The sequence below is a fragment of the Bufo gargarizans genome, chromosome 3, assembly GCF_014858855.1.
Source record: "Bufo gargarizans isolate SCDJY-AF-19 chromosome 3, ASM1485885v1, whole genome shotgun sequence".
Taxonomy (NCBI): domain Eukaryota; kingdom Metazoa; phylum Chordata; class Amphibia; order Anura; family Bufonidae; genus Bufo; species Bufo gargarizans.
Genome location: NC_058082.1, coordinates 143045265 through 143059048, shown reverse-complemented (window position 1 = coordinate 143059048; position 13784 = coordinate 143045265).

The following is a 13784-nucleotide window of genomic DNA, read 5'->3' as shown; positions in this document are numbered from 1 at the left end:
ATAGAACAACAATATATACAGGTGTATCTCACACGCCCTGAACCAGACTAGGCCTAAATAAAATTTGTTATCCCAAAATGGCTGTATTTCAAATACCTGAATCGAACCCCTGTATTTAAAGTGTGTATCTCAAACGGCCTGAACCAGACTAGGCTGTTAACCCTTGCTTTGTAACTGGAAAAAAAATATTAAAATGGAAAATCTGCCAAAAAGTGAAATTTTGAAATTGTATCTCTATTTTCCATTAAATCTTGTGCAACACCTAAAGGGTTAAAAAAGTTTGTAAAATCAGTTTTGAATACCTTCATGGGTGTAGTTTCTTAGATGGGGTCACTTTTTCCCATTTTGGAAAGAAGACACCCCAAGGTATTCCAAACGGCCTGAACCAGACTAGGCCTCAATTAAATTTGTTTGGCCAAAATGGCTGTATTTCAAATACCTGAATCAAAACCCTTTATTTAACCCCTTAAGGACTTAGAGCGTACCGGTACGCCCTATTTCCCGAGTCCTTAAGGACTCAGGGCGTACCGGTGCGTCCTAAGTTTAAATAGAGATGGCGGCGCCGCGGGGGTTAATCTGAACAGGATGCCGGCTGAAATCATTCAGCCGGCATCCTGTCACAATGCCAGGGGGGGTCATGTGACCCCCCCATGTCGGCGATCGCAGCAAACCGCAGGTCAATTCAGACCTGTGGTTTGCTGTACTTTTTGCAGTTTCTGATCCACGCGGTCCCTTTCCATGCCGCTGTCCATGGTGCTGAACAGATCTATGCTAAAAGCATAGATCTGTTCAGTGTAAGTAAAATACAGTATAGAACCGTATATAGGGTTCTGTACTGTATTATACAGACATCAGACAAAATGTAAATATATAAAATGAAAAAAATAAAAACTATGAGAAAATTTAAATTTTGCCCACCTTACTTCCCCAAAAAGGTAATAAAAGTGATCAAATAAGTCGCATGTACGCCAAAATAGTACCAATCAAACCGTCATCTCATCCCGCAAAAATCATACCCTACCCAAGATAATCGCCGAAAAACTAAAAAAAACTATGGCTCTTAGACTATGGAAACACTAAAACATGATTTTTTTTTTGTTTTAAAAATGAAATCATTGTGTAAAACTTACATAAATAAAAATAAAGTATGCATATTAGGTATCGCCGCGTCCATATCGACCGGCTCTATAAAAATATCACATGACTTAACCCCTCAGATGACCACTGTAAAAAAAGCAATTTTTTGTCATCTTACGTCACAAAAAGTGTAATAGCAAGCGATCAAAAAGTCATATGCACCCCAATATAGTGCCAATCAAACAGTCATCTCATCCCGCAAAAAATGAGACCCTATTTAAGATAATCGCCCAAAAACTGAAAAAACTAAGGCTCTTAGACTATGGAGACACTAAAACATGTTTGGAGTTTTAAAAATGTATAAAACTTACATAAATAAAAAAAATTGTACACATATTAGGTATCACCGCGTCCATGACAACTTGCTCTATAAAATTACCACATGATCTAACCTGTAAGATGAACAAAAAAAAGTGCCCAAAAAGTTATTTCTTGCTACCTTGCCACACTAAAAGTGTAATATAGAGCAACCGAAAATCATATGTACCCTAAACTAGTACCAACAAAACTGCCACCCTATCCCGTAGTTTCTAAAATGGGGTCACTTTTTTGGAGTTTCTACTCTAGGGGTGCATCAGGGGGGCTTCAAATGGGACATGGTGTCAAAGAAAAACAGTCCAGCATAATCTGCCTTTCAAAAACCGTATGGCATTCCTTCTGCGCCCTGCCATGTGCCCGTACAGAATTAGGGCCATAAATAATAAGTTTTGTTTGGCTGTTAACCCTTGCTTTGTAACTGGAAAAAAAATATTAAAATGGAAAATCTGCCAAAAAGTGAAATTTTGAAATTGTATCTCTATTTTCCATTAAATCTTGTGCAACACCTAAAGGGTTAAAAAAGTTTGTAAAATCAGTTTTGAATACCTTCATGGGTGTAGTTTCTTAGATGGGGTCACTTTTATGGAGTTTCTACTCTAGGGGTGCATCAGGGAAGTTTCAAATGGGACATGGTGTCAAAAAAACAGTCCAGCAAAATCTGGCTTCCAAAAACCATACGGCGCACCTTTCACTCTACGCCCCGCTGTGTGGCCATACAGTAGTTTACGGCCACATATGGGGTGTTTCTGTACGGCAGAGTCAGGGCAATAAAGATGCAGTCTTGTTTGGCTGTTAACCCTTGCTTTGTTAGTGGAAAAAATGGGTTAAAATTGAAAATTAGTAAAAAAAATGAAATTCTCAAATTTCATCCCCATTTGCCAATAACTCTTGTGCAACACCTAAAGGGTTAACAAAGTTTGTAAAATCAGTTTTGAATACCTTGAGGGGTGTAGATTATAGAATGGGGTCATTTTTGGGCGGTTTCTATTATGTAAGCCTCGCAAAGTGACTTCAGACCTGTAGTGGTTCCTAAAAATTGGGTTTTTGTAAATTTCTGAAAAATTTCAAGATTTGCTTCTAAACTTCTAAGCCTTGTAACATCCCCAAAAAATAAAATATCATTCCCAAAATAATTCAAACATGAAGTAGACATATGGGGAATGTAAAGTCACCACAATTTTTGGGGGTATTACTATGTATTACAGAATTAGAGAAACTGAAACTTGGGGTATTAAAGGGTGTAAATTGGGTTTTTTTTATGGCAAAAATTTTACATTTTTTTTACTTCATTTTACCAGTGTCATGAAGTACAATATGTGACGAAAAAACAATCTGAGATTGGCCTGGATAAGTGAAAGTGTTTTAAAGTTATGAGCACTTAAAGTGACACTGGTCAGATTAGCAAAAAATGGCCAAGTCCTTAAGGTGAAATAGGGCTGAGTCCTTAAGGGGTTAAAGGGTGTATCTCACATGGCCTGAACCAGACTAGGCCTCAATTAAAGATTTGTGCACCAAATGGCAGTATTTCAAATATGTGAATAGAATCACACTATGTAAAGGCTGTATCTCACAATGACATATGCAGCATAGGCTGCCAAATACACTTTTTTTTGCCCAAATGGGTGTTTGTTTAATAACTGAATATGGCAGCAGTATATAACCCTGGAATTTCAAACGTCTTGATGCTGCAAGGCCTGAAAAATTTTGAATTTTGCCTCAAAAAGGGTGTTTTATTAATAGAAAAATATAAGCCCTGTATATACAGGGTATATCTCACACGGCCTGACCCACACTAGGCCTCAATTAAATTAGTTTGCCCAAAATGGCTGTATTTCAAATACCTCAATAGAAGCCCTGTATTTAAAGGTTGTATCTCACACGCCCTGAACCAGACAAGTGTCACGAGGGTGTCAAGAGCCACGTCTGACTCCGTTATACCCGGGGTCAGGAAGTCGCAGCGGGTGGCTGCGCGCTCTATGTCTAAAGATCACGGTGTTTCTTAGTGTTTGTTTTCTGTGTTTGCCTTGCTATCCTTTTTGTCTCACTCAGGGATCCGTAGCTTCTCCTCCTCAGCTGTTTCTTGTCTGCCACTCCCAACCTCCTTATATTCTCCTCTCACACTTCTCTTGTTGCCAGTTATAGAGCTTCCTGCCTGGACATCTATGCTGACCCACTGGAGCTGAGAATCTGGTTGTTGTTCCAGAGTGCTACCCTCCGGATCCCTGTTGGGCTTTTGTTGTCTCCTGTTGTTGCCCACCTGGGATTATATGTTTAGTTTGTATTGTCTGTCCTCCCCTTGGTGTTTTCCTCTAGAGCTAGTGGTGCGGACTAGTGTTCCCACCGCCCTGTTCACTATCTAGGGCTCATCCTAGGGAAAGCCAGGGTTTTAGGCACGTGATCGGCGTACGGGTGAGGAACCCGTCTAGGGACGACAGGGCAGCCAGGTGCCAGACGCAAGGTGAGTCAGGGGTCACCACCTTCCCTCTCACTAGGGCAGGGCCTCCCTCTTTTCCTCCCTCCGTGTTACGTATGTGACAGTTACGCCGATCGTGATATTATAACTGGCCCTTATTTTTTGAGAAGAAAAAAAAAAAAAAAAAAAAAAATATATTTAATTTTTTTTTCTCTACTTAGAATCCAATATGGATCCTATTGCTGCTTTGGCAAAACAGCTTCAAGGCCTGTCTTTGGAGGTGGCAGGATTGAAGGCGTCTGTCCTCCAACAGCAGCAGCAAATGCAGCAGACCGTAAGCCCAGCGGTTGCTATGGGTAACCAGGTTGTTACAGAACCCAAGGTTGTTCTTCCTGACAGATTCTCTGGGGGAAGGGACAAATTTGTGTTGTTCCGTGAGGCCTGCAAATTATATTTTAAGCTGCGCCCTTACTCCTCAGGTAATGAAGAACAGCGGGTGGGGATTGTTATTTCCCTGCTTCAGGGGGACCCGCAATCCTGGGCGTTCTCGTTACCCCCTGGTTCCCAGGCTCTCCGGTCAGTGGAGGGATTTTTTGGGGCTTTGGGTCTCATATATGATGACCCTGACCGTGTCGCCCTGGCTGAGTCGAAGTTACGGAGACTCCTACAGGGAGATCGGCCAGCAGAGGAATATTGCTCAGAGTTCCGCAGGTGGGCTACGGATACTCAGTGGAACGACCCGGCTCTCAGGAGTCAGTTCTGCTCTGGGTTATCTGAAAGGGTTAAGGATGCGCTGGCGCTGTATGAGACCCCCCTCTCCCTTGATGCTGTTATGTCCCTCTCTATCAGGATAGATAGACGTCTTAGGGAGAGATCGAAAATTCCTGAGCAATCGGTAACCTCTCCCAAGCAGCAGTTAGTCTGTACGGACTTGGATGAGTCTATGCAGCTAGGAGGAACTTCTCGTCAGGTCCGTCCTCCTGAGGTTCGCCGTAGGTGGGGGGCTTGTTTTTTCTGTGGGGGGAAGGGTCATTTCATTAATGTCTGTCCCTCCTTTTCCCAAAAACAAAAAAACGTCGGAAAACTACTAACCCCAGGCTGTGCGGAGGATGTCAGCCGGGGGGTATACGTTTCCTCCATACGAACATCTCAATTTGTGTTGCCAGCGGTTATTGTTTTTGGTGTTAAGACGGAGTCTATTTCTTTTTTTCTAGACAGTGGTGCAGGGGTAAATTTGATAGATGCCCATTTTGCCCGCACTATGGGTTTGTCTCTCTGTACGCTGCAGAGACCCATTCCCATATTCGCTATTGACTCTGCTCCTCTGTCTCAGAGAAACCTCACTCACGTTGTCCATAACTTACATCTTCGGGTAGGGGACCACCATAAGGAGCGTCTTTCATGTTACGTTCTGGAGGGCCTTCCCTCTCCTGTGGTATTGGGTCTTCCCTGGTTGGTAGCGCACAATCCAGTGGTGGATTGGCAGGCCAGGGAGATATTGGAGTGGAGTGAGCATTGCAGAGAGAATTGCTTAAATAACAATTGCTTAATCGCCTCCATAGCTTCCCTACCTACATTTATTTCGGACTTTGAGGACGTTTTTTCTGAAAAGGGTTGTCAGAAGCTACCACCTCACCGTCCTTATGATTGCCCGGTTAACCTGATTCCCGGTGCAAAATTACCCAAGTCCAGGTTGTATAATCTTTCGGGTCCCGAGAGACAAGCCATGAAAGATTATATCTCCGAGAGTCTGGCCAAGGGACACATCAGACCCTCTTCTTCACCCGTGGCTGCAGGGTTTTTCTTTGTTAAAAAGAAAGATGGGGGCCTGCGTCCTTGCCTAGATTTCCGTGAGCTAAACCGGATAACCGTCCGAGACCCATACCCTCTTCCTCTCATTCCTGACCTTTTTAATCAGATTGCGGGTGCTAGGTGGTTCTCCAAACTTGATCTTAGGGGGGCCTACAATCTGATTCGTATCAAGGAAGGGGATGAGTGGAAGACAGCTTTTAACACCCCTGAGGGGCATTACGAAAATTTAGTCATGCCTTTCGGTCTGACCAATGCCCCTGCTGTCTTCCAACATTTCGTTAATGATATTTTTAGTCATCTCATCGGCAGGTTTGTAGTCATATACCTAGATGATATCTTAATTTATTCGGCTGATCTGAAAACACATGAAGTACATGTCAGGCAAGTACTGCAGGTCCTACGGACGAATAAATTATATGCGAAAATTGAAAAATGTGTCTTCGCCGTTCAGGAAATACAATTCCTGGGATATCTATTATCTGCTTCAGGTTTCCGTATGGATCCTGGGAAGGTCCAGGCAATTTTAGATTGGGATCTTCCTGAGAACCTTAAAGCTCTACAACGGTTTTTGGGTTTCGCAAATTTCTACAGAAAGTTTATTAAAAATTATTCAGTGATCGTTAAACCCCTTACTGACATGACTAGGAAGGGGACTGATTTTTCTAAATGGTCTGACGCCGCTAAAATTGCATTTTCTTCTCTAAAAGAGAGATTTACCTCGGCACCTGTTCTAATTCAACCTGATGTCTCCCAGCCTTTTATTGTTGAAGTTGATGCGTCGGAGGTGGGAGTGGGGGCTGTATTGTCTCAGGGTCCGTCTCCTGGCAAATGGCGTCCTTGCGCTTTCTTTTCCAAAAAATTATCTGCAGCAGAAAAGAACTATGATATTGGAAATAGGGAACTGTTGGCGATTAAACTGGCGTTTGAAGAGTGGCGTCACTTCTTAGAGGGAGCAATCCACCCCGTCACGGTAATTACGGATCACAAAAACCTTCTGTACCTAGAATCGGCTAAGCGTCTCACCCCTAGACAAGCTAGGTGGTCGCTATTCTTTACCAGATTTAACTTTGTAATCACCTATCGTCCTGGGGCAAAAAATACCAAGGCAGACGCATTGTCTCGTAGTTTCCCTGGAGGGGGTAATGTTAGTGATCCGGTACCTATTTTACAAAGAGGAGTGGTTGTCTCGGCTGTACACTCTGTTCTAGAGGGAAAGGTGTTAGAGGCCCAGGGGGACGCCCCGGCCTCTTGCCCCTCAGAGAAATTGTTTGTACCGTTAAACCTGCGTCTTGAGTTATTGAAGGAACATCATAATTCGGCACTTGCTGGGCACCCGGGTAGTAAAGCAACCTTGGAGCTATTGTCTCGTCGTTTTTGGTGGCCAAGGTTGCGTCAGGATGTAATAGATTTCGTGTCTACTTGTTCTACTTGTGCACGCGCGAAAGTCTCTCATACACGTCCAGCAGGGTCTTTATTGCCACTTTTCATCCCCAATAGGCCATGGACACATCTATCAATGGATTTCATCACTGACTTACCTTTGTCTGCGGGTAAAACAGTTATCTTGGTAGTAGTAGACAGGTTTAGCAAAATGGTACACTTTATTGCGCTACCCGCACTTCCTAATGCTAAGACTCTTGCTCAGGTGTTTATCAGTGAAATCGTGAAGCTTCACGGGGTCCCTTCCGATGTGGTTTCGGATCGGGGAACCCAGTTTATTTCTAAGTTTTGGAAAGCTTTTTGTACCCGTTTAGGGGTACACTTATCCTTTTCCTCAGCTTTCCATCCTCAGTCGAATGGACAGACTGAGCGTACCAACCAAAACCTAGAAACATATTTAAGGTGTTTTGCGTCTGAAAACCAAGAGGTGTGGTCATCATATTTACCGTTAGCCGAGTTTGCCATAAATAATCGCCGTCAGGAATCCACTGGCAAGTCACCATTTCTTGGTGCATACGGTTTTCATCCCCAATTTTGTACTTTCAAAGAGGGGGGGTCTTCTGGGGTTCCCGAAGAGGAACGGTTTTCTTCATCTCTTTCATCGGTATGGCAGAAGGTGCAAGCTAACTTGAAAAATATGAGTGGTAAATACAAATGCATGGCCGATAAGAAACGGTCGCCAGGTCCGGACCTAGGAGTGAATGACTATGTGTGGTTGTCTACTAGGAATATTAAGTTGAAGGTTCCCTCTTGGAAACTGGGTCCTAGGTTCATTGGTCCTTATAAAATTGTAGCCGTCATTAACCCTGTGGCTTTTCGCCTGGAGCTACCTCAGACTTTTAAGATCCATAACGTCTTCCATAAGTCGTTACTCAAGAAGTATGTTCCACTTCTAGAACCATCACCGCTGCCACCTCCTCCTGTTGTTGTGGATGGTAATCTGGAGTTTCAAATATCCAGAATTGTTGATTCTCGTCGGGTCCGCCGCTCTCTTCAGTATCTGGTGCATTGGAGGGGTTACGGTCCCGAGGAAAGAATGTGGGTTCCAGCGTCAGAGGTAAACGCCAACAGGTTGATTCAGGCTTTCCATGTCTCTCATCCGGAGAGACCTGGTCCTGAGTGTCCGGAGGCCCCTCGTGAAAGGGGGGGTACTGTCACGAGGGTGTCAAGAGCCACGTCTGACTCCGTTATACCCGGGGTCAGGAAGTCGCAGCGGGTGGCTGCGCGCTCTATGTCTAAAGATCACGGTGTTTCTTAGTGTTTGTTTTCTGTGTTTGCCTTGCTATCCTTTTTGTCTCACTCAGGGATCCGTAGCTTCTCCTCCTCAGCTGTTTCTTGTCTGCCACTCCCAACCTCCTTATATTCTCCTCTCACACTTCTCTTGTTGCCAGTTATAGAGCTTCCTGCCTGGACATCTATGCTGACCCACTGGAGCTGAGAATCTGGTTGTTGTTCCAGAGTGCTACCCTCCGGATCCCTGTTGGGCTTTTGTTGTCTCCTGTTGTTGCCCACCTGGGATTATATGTTTAGTTTGTATTGTCTGTCCTCCCCTTGGTGTTTTCCTCTAGAGCTAGTGGTGCGGACTAGTGTTCCCACCGCCCTGTTCACTATCTAGGGCTCATCCTAGGGAAAGCCAGGGTTTTAGGCACGTGATCGGCGTACGGGTGAGGAACCCGTCTAGGGACGACAGGGCAGCCAGGTGCCAGACGCAAGGTGAGTCAGGGGTCACCACCTTCCCTCTCACTAGGGCAGGGCCTCCCTCTTTTCCTGTCCCCCTTTGTGACAGTTACGCCGATCGTGATAACAAGGCCTTAATTAAAGATTTGTGCATCAAATGGCGGTATTTCAAATATCTGAATATAACCCAAATATATAAAGGGTGTATCTCACAATGACATATGCAGCAAAGGCTGCCAAATATTTTTTTTTTGCCCAAATGGGTGTTTAATAACTGAATATGGCAGCAGTATATAACCCTGGAATTTCAAACGTCAAGATGCTGCAATGCCTGAAAAATTGTGTATTTTGCACAAAAAAAGGTGTTTTATTAATAAAAGAATCAAACCCCTGTATTTAAAGGGTGTATCTCACACGCCCTGAACCAGACTAGGCCTTTTAATTTTGTTTGCAAAAAATGGCTGTATTTCAAATACCTGAATAGAAGCCCTGTATTTAAAGGGTGTATTTCACACGCCCTGATCCACACTAGGACGCTATCAAAGAATTGTGCCCAAAATGGCTTTATTTCAAATAAACTAATAGAAAGACAGTATGTAAAGGCGGTATCTCACAATGACATCTGCAGCAAAGGCTACCAACTAATTTTTTTTTTTGTTTAATTACTGAATTTGACAGCAGTATATAACCCTGGAATTTCACACATGCTGATTCTGCAAGGCAAGAAAAATAGTGGAATCAGGCAAAAAAGTGTGTTTTTAAAAACCCAGGAAATTATGGCTGTATTTTTAGCTTAAATTGCACACTGACTAATCCAGATGTATATTGCCAAAAAAGTTTTTTTTTTTTAGTAACAGAATATGAAAGCTGTATATATTAAACTTGAATTTAACACTTGCATATCTGGAAAATAGTGGTTTTTGGCAAAAATAAATGTTTTTAAAAACCCAGAAAATGATGGCTGTATTTCTAGCTTAAATTGCACACTGACTAAGCCTGCAAATGCACCAGATGTTGTAAATTGCCCAAAAATTTTTATTTTCAATGTCCCAAAAGCTCAGATGAAGTGCTGGTGCACTGAACTTGCATAAAATAGCCGCCACCGCCCGCCCAACTGACTTATAATTTTTTTATTTTTTTTTCGGTCACTGGGCACAGGGCAGGATAAAAAATTTGCACCCACACAACACAAGGTATGTAGATCGCTGAGTTAGATTCACATTTTGAGCATAGATTCTCTCCTATTCTCTCCTTGAAATCACCAGCACCATCCTCTTTCTACACTAAGCACAGCAGAGTGACATGTAGCGTTACGTGACTCCAGCTTATATAGAGGCTGGGTCACATGCTACACTGGCCAATCACAGCCATACCATTAGTAGGCATGGCTGTGATGGCTTCTAAGGGCACAGAGTTAAACGTTTGTTGATTGGCTGCTCTGCAGCCCTTCAAAAAGCGCCAAGAAATCACCGAACCTGAACCCGAACTTTTACTGATATGTTCGGGCTCGGGTCCGGGTTCAAAACATCCTAAAGTTCGGAACGAACCCGAACTTTACAGTTCGGGTTGGCTCAACCCTAGTCACCATGTGTTGCTGCTCTCCAGAAGGGATGGTACGGCGTGGTGTACTCCAATGGGAAATAAGTCCAGAGGGTGAGGGTCTGCAGTAAACCAGGGTGCTTCTCTACTGGAGTAATTTTAGGTACAAAACAATATAGGCAAGGCATTGGTTTGGCTTCTCTTCCCTAGCAGAAGAAGGGTTTGAGGCTGGTGATCCAGGGTCTGTGGGAGCGTATCCCGGTCTCAGTGTCTTCTTCTTGTCACTCAGTAGTCTGGCAGAGTCTCCGCCCTGGCAGAAGAAGGGTTTGATGCTGAGGAAAGGTGTCCCTCTCTCTCTCGGAAGGCTGGCATCCTGGTCAAGGGCCTATGGTCTGTAGCCCAGTAGTCTGGGTGGCTCCTTGGTCACAGGGCTAGTGACTCATGGTCTGTGGCTCAGCGCCCCCATCTCAGCGTCTTCTTCTGGTCGCTCCTGCAGGATGGCATGAGTCTCCCCTTCAAGCACTGGTCCCTAACTGCAGCCCACTAGGGACTCTGACTGCTCTCCTTATATGCAGTTATATATCACTAGAGCTGTGGGTCTAGAGCTGTGATGGCTAACCTCCGGCACTCCAGCTGTGGTAAAACTACAACTCCCAAGATGCACCCTTATTTGGCTGTTCTCAGAACTCCATAGAAATAAATGGAGCATGCTGGGAGTCGTAGTTTCACCACAGCTGGGGTGCCGAAGGTTAGCCATCACTGGTCTAGAGGAACCCGAAAGCGGCCGTACCGTTATGCAGCCGCATTAGGGTTCCTTAGAAGAACCCTACAGCTGCGAAGGTAAGATCTAGTGTTTATAATAATTATGAATTTTGATCTCCAATCTATGTGTGTGGCCCAGGAAGACTGTGATTTGACACTCTGTCCTGGACATCCACATATAGTTCTCTATTTTTTCATTAAATAGTTTTTTGTTTCCTTTACAGCACATCAAGCAGTACTCAGGCGCCCGAACCTCCTCGTGAAATCCTTCTGGAGGCAGGCGCACCGGAGGCAGTCCCGCAAGAGCCGCCCACCGTGGGTCCCTCTCATTCCATTCCAACAGCTGGTCAGGACCTGAACGTTCACCTACCTGTGCCCTCTGGCGACTCAACAATGGCCACAATGGCACCACTGTTTGAGGCCTTGATGCGTCGCCAGAGGACCGGTAGGAGCAGTTAGGCAGACTACGAGGATCTCACGAGGCTCGTTTACGTGTCCTTGATGGGATTCACCAATAGAGTTGCCGCTTTGGAGGACACAGTGCGACGTCTGCAGGAGGGGATGGTGCTGACATTGCAGTTGGGTCAGGTGCATCACTATTGGTTATCGTTGCTCCCAGTGATGGAACAGTTTACACCCGACCAGCTGTTTGAGGCCCAAAGACAGGTGGACAGTGTCTTGTTGCAAGTACAGCCCCACCCCACATCCTATCCCCCGTCCATGCCCTATCCCCAATCCCAATCTCAACAAACCCCTTCCCAAACTAACGCCTCATCCCCCTTCCCAACCTCCTCAGCTCCCATCCCAGCCTCCCCATCCCCATTCCCAATCCACCGAGCACTTTATTTAACACTTTTCTCCTTCTCCTCCTCACTATTTTTACCCAGTTTCAACACTCCCTCTACTCTTGCTCGGTCAACTCCTTCTCCTGCTCCCCCTCCAGATTGCATACTCCCTCTGTCGACCGAGGGGGACCAAACCGTGTTCTGCCCTCCACCACTCAACCTTCTACTCCAACTGAGCCTACATACAGGCATTTGTATCCTTTTTTTTTATATAAAGTTTATTTATAGTATTTAAAAATATATATTATTTTAAAATAAAATATATTTATTTTGGACAATCAAATTTGTTTAGTATTTTTTTAAAACAGTGTTTACAAAAATGTAACATCTCAAATCACTTTTGAAGCGACCAATACTTGGTTCTCTCAACCAGCGATGGGAGATAACTTATAATGTATGTAGAACAGGCCTTAACAAATCTCCAAGTGCCAGTGGAGCGACACAAGTATGTGTCGCTCCTCTAGCGTGGAGAGATTGAACAAGAGTCTCTATAACAGGCCTGCCAAAATCTCCCAGCGCTAGTGGAGCGACACATGTATGTGTTGCTCCTCAAGCATGGGGACTTAAAATATGCGGAAAAAAAGTACGTTGATAAACAATATTTATTGAACAAAAAATCCAATATACAACAATACACCACACTGTAACCACCAACAAACAGGCAAACAAACAGAACTTAACTGTTCATTGAAAATTAATCACAAAATGTTTATACAAATTGGTCCTGCCAGTCCACCCTTCCTGCGTCAGAGCAGAAATAATCCGCAAAACAGTCTCTCATCCATGCAACCGCTACACTTGACCACGGTCCAAAACTTTGAATGCTTGGCATCTCGCTGTCCTCCAGTATCTGTTCCAATATTTAGTGGTTCATTTTTTAAGAAGGTAGTTGTGTAATACAACAGCAGACTTTACCACCTCGTCAACCGTTTCTACCTTCATATAAATGGGTTTAGTGAAAATCCTCCATTTTGCAACCAAAATCCCGAATATGCATTTAACCATCCTTCGAGCCCTGGTCAAGCGGTAGTTGAATGTGCGTTTTTTTAAATCTAATCCACGGCTGGAATACGGTTTCAGAAGATTTCCACACATTTGGAAGGCCTCATTACCAACCAATACAAATGGCATGGGTGGCCTATCTGTACCTGCCAGTGGTTGAGGCAGAGAAAAATCAAATTGTCTGTTATATAGACTACGGCCCATATAAGAATTTTTAAAACCATTGATCTGTTGGTGTGTCCATAGGCACCTACGTCGACGGCAACAAAACGATATTGGGCATCTGCGATGGCCATTAGGATGATCGAGAAATATTTCTTGTAGTTGAAAAACTCTGATCCGGTTCCTTTGGGCTTGATAATCCTAATATGTTTCCCGTCTACTGCACCAATGCAGTTTGTAAACTGACAAAAGTCCCAAAATCTTTCTGCGATTTCTGTCCAATGCTGTCGAGTTGGATGTGGGATAAATTCATCATGCAGTTGATCCCACAAAACACGACATGTCTCCTTCACAATTATGGAGACAGTTGATATCCCAAGACGAAATTGAAAATGGAGTGAGGTGAAACTTTCTCCACTTGCCAGAAACCTAAAAAAAATATATATATATATATTGCTTAAATACTAGTAAAATACTTTTCTAAAAAATTATATACAAGATACATCAATCAGACACAATTCTATGGGACCTTATGGCCATTCATTTAGTTGGTCAAAATTTTCTGCGGTCTAAAGAATTTTTTTGAAAATACAACGATAATATTGATCACAGTGCTTTCAACATCGTTAATGTCCAATATATGGATGTAAACTTTACCATACAAGATGTGGAAGTCA